Consider the following 7883-nt stretch of genomic DNA (forward strand, 5'->3'; position numbering starts at 1 on the left):
CCGTTTTTCGCATCGGAGCATTAAATCCACACACCAGTATATTCACCGCAGAAGCATTCGCCATACTCACAGCCGTAAAACATATAAAGGAGACACATATCACTAAAGCTATTGTGTTCACGGATTCATTGAGTGTAGTTAGAGGCCTAATGAGCTTACAAAAACTTAAGAACCCTGTTTTTAATGAACTGTACTCATTGTTATGTGCAGCGTACATGTACAACCAAGTCATTGTCATTTGCTGGGTACCGGGTCACAGAGGTATTAAAGGCAATGAAGCTGCCGACGAAAATGCCACGTCAGTTGCCGTTAGTGACACGGATATAAATAAGCCCATAGGAGTCGCAGACCTCAAACCCTTCATACGACATCAGTTGAGGAAGTATTGGCAAAGCCAGTGGGATACTGAAGTATTAAATAAGCTCCACATGATAAAGCCAAATTAGGGAACTGGAGATACGAAAGGACAGATAGACACAAAGAAGTACTTCTCTGCAGATTAAGGATAGGCCATACCTACGGCACCCACGCTCACCTACTGACTGGAAGCGAACCTCCAACATGTAGTAGATGCGGCAATAGCCTTACAGTTATACACGTTCTTCTTCAGTGTCGGGAAATAGATGCAGAGAGGAAAAAGTACTTCCCCTCCCTGTATCGTGATCACGTACCTCTCCACCCAGCATTTTTTCTCAGCAATGAACCGCTTTTCAATTTTAACACGGTCTTAAGCTTTTTAAAAGAAACCGACATCTTAAAAATTATTTGGCCAGGTTATTTGTAGCACCACCTCCTCTTTGGAGGTTGTAGCTGCAATGTAAGCATATTTGTAGAGCACGTACGTGCCTCACGACCCTTGCCTCCAAGGGTCCTGTTGAGGTACTAGTGCTACCATCTCCTATGCGCCTCGCTTAACCATCCATCGTTGCCAACATATTATGATCATAGGACATGTAACTAATCATTGCCATTATTTTAGTACATTTATATTTTAAGCAATTTACAGAGACTTATTTTAGGCCCGTTTACAGCCGTGTTACATTCTTTGATCCCATTAATACTTCATTACACCATGTGTTTGGCGCTCTTTGGCCAGAACTGGCCCTTGCGCCATTAAAACCCATTAATCATCAGCTCTTTTAGCACTGTTCTTTATGGGCATGTTTTCAGAGGATGCTTATACTCTTTTATTACAAACTGCCATAGAGCTAGTTTGTGTGTTAAACTAACACTCTTTCACTAAGAAAAAGTCCAGTTTTTACTCGCACAGCGATGTGGTGCCAAGGACGAAAGGGGTGGAATGGATCAATCTGAATGCATGTTGCTCACACAAATACAAAAAGGGCGCATGGCATGGCTACCGCGATTTGTTTTACATTGATGATAAGCAGTGTCAATGTCTAAGAATTCTATTGATAGGGAGCTAACACACTGGTTCCCCGTCATTTGAATAAGGAAAGATTCACATATCTCTGAAGCACTCTGGTCCTTAAATTTTGCCACAATCAAGTGGCCCCGCAGGGGCGTCTGCGCGAGCAGACGTTTGGTGTGTTGCGACACCACGGACCCGAGCACATGGGGGTTGGACCCTCCCGCGTGTAGCCGTGCGCGGCTTAGCCGTGTCTGGGGAAAGGGGGATCCTGGGGGTTGAGCCGAGGCCGGGTGTTTGGACCTTTAAGGCCCCCCGGCGGAGGCAACACACCTCTTCGGCCTCTGCTTCACATAGACGGCACCCCTGGGCTGACCCACCCAGGGGAAATCGGCAGTTGCCTTTTCCTATCCTCCTCTTAAATCTTCGTCTTTCTCTCTCACTTTCAATCTATCCTGTCTTCTTTTCACTTCCTTTTACTTCCGTTTTCCCAGGCAGCTAGGGTTAACCTTGTGTGGGTAGCCAACCTAGGATATCCCATATTTGGTTATAGTAGTGGCGTACAGCTGGCGTTTGCAGTGCCTATCTCTTCCAGGTATTGCAGCGTCCCCTAGTTGGGCTCCATGGTGGGTGGCTGGCGCGGCTGCCGAACACTCACCTATACTTATGGAAAGTTCTTTCCCCCCACTCACTGATCGCCGTCTGAAACGAGGGCGCACCGAAGATGTTTTCCAGTTTTTTGTACGCCAAACACAGAATTTCCCCCGATTTCACGTGATCCACTCAGAAAAAACAGACAAATCAGTACGAACAATCTCACCTTTCCTTGTGTCAAAGACTCTGATTGATATTTTTGGACCAGGCTATAAAGCATCCAGGATGGCAAGCGGGGATCTCCTCTTGGAGCTCCGTGATGTGAAACAATATGAGAAACTACCCAACCTACTGGCATTTGGAGAAGCTCAAGTAACAGTAACCCCGCACCGTACCATGAATACCACCCGTGGCGTTGTATCAGATGATGACCTGTTGCAGCTGAGCGAAGCTGAACTCCTAGAGGGCTTCAGTGAGCAGAATGTAATCAATGTTAAACGGATCAAGATGAGACGCGATGGCAAGGAAATCCAGACTAAGCACCTGATACTAACTTTTAACTCAAGTGTTCTGCCCGAAACCATCGAGGCCGGATGCATCAAGCTTCGTGTCAGGCCATACGTGCCAAACCCTCTACGATGTTTCAAATGCCAGCGGTTCGGCCACAGTTCACAGAACTGCCGAGGCCGACAAACATGTGCTAAATGTAGTTCCGGTGACCATGCCTCTGAAACGTGCGAAAACACTCCACACTGTGTCAACTGTGATGGCGAGCATGCCGCATACTCGCGGTCGTGCCCGTCTTGGAAGAAAGAAAAAGAAATTGTGACAATCAAAGTAAAAGAAAATATCTCATTCAAGGAGGCACGCAAGCGGGTGTCATACCTGCCAAAAACCAGCTTTGCCGAAGTGGCGCGTCAGGGGGCAGCGCCACATCGGCCACCGGCGGCTGTCTGGCACACGCGCAGTGGCCCGGCTGCGACGCCATCCGCCCCCTCGGCAGGTGCAGCTAGCGCTGCTCTGCCAACTCACAAGAAGGGGCCATCGACCTCCGGGCTGGTGGCCTCGAGGGCCTCGTCTCTCGAGGCTAGGCCTTCTCGTCAAACCAACCGCTCGCAAGAGCGCGTGTCCAGCGCCTCGCAAGAGGCTATGGACACAACAACCAGCCAGACGGCGCCACTTGCGCCTAAGGAGCCGCGAGAGTCTCGCGATCGCTCCAAACAAGAAAAACACCGCATCACGGCGCCCGGAAAGGGCTCTGTGAAGTAATTCCTCTTTCTTAACACACAGCACAAAACCCACATTCAACATGGATACACAAATATTACAGTGGAATGTCCGAGGACTCCTCCACAATCTCGATGACATCAAAGAACTCCTACATAAGTATAATCCAAAGGTGCTGTGTGTCCAAGAAACACACCTCAAACACACGCAAACAGATTTTCTCCGACAATACGCCATTTTTCGTAAGGACCGCGATGACACAGTCGTGTCTTCCGGTGGTGTGGCGATTGTAGTCGACAGAGGTGTTGCCTGCCGGGAACTAAAACTTCGTACGCCCCTAGAGGCAGTTGCTGTCCGAGGGGTGTTGTTTGACAAGCTGGTCACTGTCAGCTCTATATACATCCCTCCCAATTATCAACTACATAAAACCGAATTCCAAAACTACATAAATGAACTTCCGGAGCCATACATAGTTGTCGGAGATTTCAACGCACATAACACTTTGTGGGGAGACTCATGTTGCGATGCGAGAGGTGGCCTGATTGAAAATTTTCTATTTTCTTCAGGCGCATCATTACTTAACAAGAAAGAGCCTACGTATTACAGCATTACACATAACCCACTGAACACAAGACGTTTTGTAGCCGTCTTGGACCAGCCAAAATGAACTAGAACGTCTACAACTATTCAAGACGGCTACAAGACGTCTTTATATGTACGTTATGAAGACGTCTTGCAAAGGATGGCTTGAAGGCGTCTTGTTAAGTTGTTTTAAGCTATCATCTTGCTAAGACGGCTAGAAAACGTTTTGTAAAAACGTCTGGAAGATATCTGTGCGGATCCTTATCCAGATATATGTATAAAATATGCATTTCAGTTCTTTCCGCAGCTTTATACGGTTGTTAGATATCTAGCACCCATACTGGTCACACAGCCGGTACTTAAAAACGTGCACATGCACTGCCTTTCTTTTGGTCTGTCATTTTACCATCCTGTAAGGTGTACATTTACATTAGCTGCACATGTGTCGTTGCACTGTAGGTCCAGTCGTAGCGTCTATACGTATTTCATGAAGAAAAAAAACATGATGCAAACGTAAAAAAAATATGCTAGATTCAAGGCAGCATACATGCAAGACCCAAGGCCTTTAACCACGTTAATTGAGAAAACAGAAAAAGTGAAAAATAAATCCAACGGTTGTACGTGCCTAAACTATCAAGCATACCGTAGGTGGAGACTCCGGATTAATTCTGACCACCTGGGATCTTTAAGATACACATCAATCTAAGTACACGATCGTTGTTGGGTTTCGATCCTATCGTACCCGCGATCTCGAGCTCAGGAGCGCGATGCTATAGCCACTTAGCTACCGTGGCGGGTAACGGAAAACGTGTGCCTACGCTGAGCAGTTACGCAAATTTAGTGTGAGCGTTAATTTCAGATAGATGAATAGGTGAGTCCGATTATATATTTTTGTGGCAGAAGATCGCTCGAGTTATTACCTGCGTGGTTTTCTGCAGGCGGTCGCAATCGGCGTTTTTCGCACGATGCTAGTTCAACCTCCACGCCAGCGCGTTATTTGACAGTTTTTCGCTCCTACCGAAATCTGCACATTGAGCTGCATCACAATTCCGCTGTCAGCTGTTCAATCATGTAGTAAAAACTATAGTATCGCAAGTTCATCAATTCCTTATAACGCTTTTCACCGTCGTGTACTCCGAAGTTGTGAGACTGAATCGTTCATTTCATCGCTCTTTCAAATTAAATACCTATATACGCTCAAAAGCTATAGCTAAAATTGGCGGTATAAATAATTATGTGTACTTTGGGGGGAGAGCAGTATAGCATGGCATTTCACCTAGACGTGTTTCTTTTGCCCAATTATTTGCAACCACAGCACGGCGATTTTAGAAGTGCACCACATATTATAGTAAGCGTTCCAGGAATTTTAATACTGCAAAGTTTATTTGCGACCTCTTTGAAATGTTTTGAATGACCCTACTTTGTATATTTACTTGGAATATTTGTCACATACATAGAAGCGCTAAGTTAACCAATTGGTAACAATATGTAACAAGACCGATATTGCAGTTACCAGGCCCGAGCACGGTTGGTCCGCAGCTCATGATCAGTGCAGCCATATACAGCCGATGCGTGGCGGGGGTATTATGCAAGCGTCTACCAAGATCGGAGCGCTTAAAGCGGGCAAGCTGGCTTTAGCAATAAGTTTGCAGTCCACGTGTACTTATCACAACGCTTACAAGGACATTGCAAAAAAAGGCACATTCGATAATTAGCGGTATCTTTCAGAGCCGCGTATACTGCATCTATTTTGTCTGCTTTGGACGTGTTATTAGGTGCACATTACAAAATTGCGATATCGTTTAGTATTGCTATGTCGCAGAGTTGTAAACGTGATGCTTTCCAATTTTCGAGACTCTTTCGAAAGACAGCGCCGACATTAAATCAACATCTGCTTCCAGCCCATACTTTATTTTACATTTTATTTTAAATGCTAGAAACGTCATCGAAATCGGTGTAGCGATTGCCGAGAATGTCGATTTCAGCATTCCTGAGTATCCGGAGCTAACGCTGCAAGCATTCCGCATTTCAGTGCGAGCGCTCTGCTCGAGCGCGTTTCCGGAGTTTCCTTTCTCCGTGCAAACGAAAGGCTAACGGCGCCGCGACTGGCAGACATGGAAGGAGGAAGAGATTGGAATTTTCTACCTCCCCCATGCCCGGCGGCCCTGGCTGCATAGCGCCTCTTCCTCTTCACAACCACTCTCTCTAGACGCTTCCAACTATCACGTGACGAAAGCCATGAGAGAGGGCGTTGGTTCGGTCGCGCGAGCTCAACCTCCCTTTGCCGTTCTCTCTCGCGGCCTGCCCTCTCAATCTTTTCCGTTTCACATCTTTCACGGCGGGAGCGGCGCCGGTTGTTCGGGCAAGTCGGTTCGCGCGTTTGTTTTCGACTTTGAAAACTGGCAGAGCGTGTTCTCCATTTTGTGTCTTCGATGCATTAACCAAGAACCCTTACTGACCCTCGGAGTACGCGGCGTGGCTTCTTTGACTCGGAATGCGGATCCTGCCTCGTCGATACGGACAAAAAAAAAAGTGAGTACCGCACGAAAGTGCCTTATTTCTGAGAATTGTTACCCCCAAATGCCCTTTGTATGGGCATGTCACGTTTGCGCGACGCGCTCGAAAAGTATACTGTGAGCTTGCCGCCGTCTTAAATTAAGCGTTGATACATGTTTGTCACAGATAAAATAATGCTTGCTTTTTCCACATTGTGAATAACTATTTTATGACGCGTTTTCGTGTTTTTCTCGATGATCCTTATAACGTGCGAGATGTAGCGCTGCACTGACAAATTTAATTCCTAATTATATTGCAGTCATCCATAGTCCGTGGAATGCGTTCGGGACAGTTAGTGACCCTGTGGGGGTGAAATGCTAAAACACCCGTGTACTTAGATTTAGGTACACGCTAAGGAATCCCAGGTGGTCCAAATTATTCCGGAATCCCTCACTTTGGCGTGCCTCATAATGCAGATAGTGGTTTTGGCGCGTATAAGCCCCATAATTTTTGAACGTTAAGGAGAGCTAATTACTCTTGACAGGCTTATCACAGCTGCTGCTGTACGCATGCCGAAACTTTAGGGCTTCAACTAGTGTCGCTCGTTTGGCGATACACAACTACGCTGCTTGCTCTTCCAGTGGCCCACCATTCCCGCATTAATATTGTTAGCGATCACGAACGTGATCAGGCAAACTTGCGTAGCCGACATGATTTGTTTGGCATGTTTATTGTTATTCAATTCCTGGTTGACGCGGTAGCGTCGTTCAAAAATATTTTGCCTCGAATCTTGATCCCCATTGTTCTCGCGTAAAATCGCGCGCTTGCTGTTGCGTGTTACTGCGCTTGCTTGCAACGTGTTGTGTTTCAACTCGCATTGTACTGGTTGCGTGTGACTCACCTGTTTTATTCTTTTCATTTGCGTTTAGTGACGGTGATGTAACTGTGTACTGCGCATTTGGTCGAGCTACACTCACCCACGCTTCGAATCTATTGATTGCTTATAGGCATTTCTAAAATATTGCGATCTTTGTGGGTGCCTGCTCATGGATGGAAACTCGGGAACACGCCGCTTTGCGCATAATTTTCTTTCGCGCTATCAATTTAACCCATAAATTGTGCATGGCTTAAATTCGCATCGGCGTTCCTACCGCAAGTCATAATCTGAATATGCTAAATCTAGCGGGCTGAAAACGAAACGTTAGGTGAACTCGTAACTAAAATTCATGAAAATCTGGGGCTTTACATGCCAGAAGCTTGATATGATTATGAAGCACGCCTTAGTAGGGGACTTCGGATGAGTTTTTACCACCTGTGGCTCTCTAGCGTGCACCCAATGCACAGCACACGTACATTTTTGCATTTCGCCCCATTCTAATGCGGCCGCCGCAGACGGGATTTGCGCACCTTCAGCATGCCCCATATCTTGTTTCCTTGTTTGTTTCTCTGGTTAAAGAAATATCGCCAGGCCATCTACGCGTTTCCACGCTGTTGTGTTCTTCTTTCGGGAGTTTTACGAGCCAAAACCATTTAGCCGACTAAGCCACCGCGGCGGGTCACGTTGTTGTGAATTGTTGCTTTGTTTGTTGTTTACCCGTTATTTTATCAGAGCTTT

General features: G+C 46.4%; 1 long non-coding RNA gene across 1 annotated transcript in view; it reads right to left on the reverse strand.

Annotated features, from left to right (window-relative positions):
- LOC125940453 (uncharacterized) overlaps nt 1-7256 on the reverse strand; it is a 10934-nt gene extending 3678 nt beyond the window's left edge. Inside the window, exon 1 of the long non-coding RNA XR_007463673.1 lies at nt 7170-7256. This is a non-coding gene — a long non-coding RNA (uncharacterized LOC125940453). The remainder of the gene's footprint in view (nt 1-7169) is intronic.
- Between the last annotated feature and the right edge of the window lie 627 nt (nt 7257-7883).

Source organism: Dermacentor silvarum, chromosome 9 (genome assembly GCF_013339745.2).
Source record: "Dermacentor silvarum isolate Dsil-2018 chromosome 9, BIME_Dsil_1.4, whole genome shotgun sequence".
NCBI classification, from domain to species: domain Eukaryota; kingdom Metazoa; phylum Arthropoda; class Arachnida; order Ixodida; family Ixodidae; genus Dermacentor; species Dermacentor silvarum.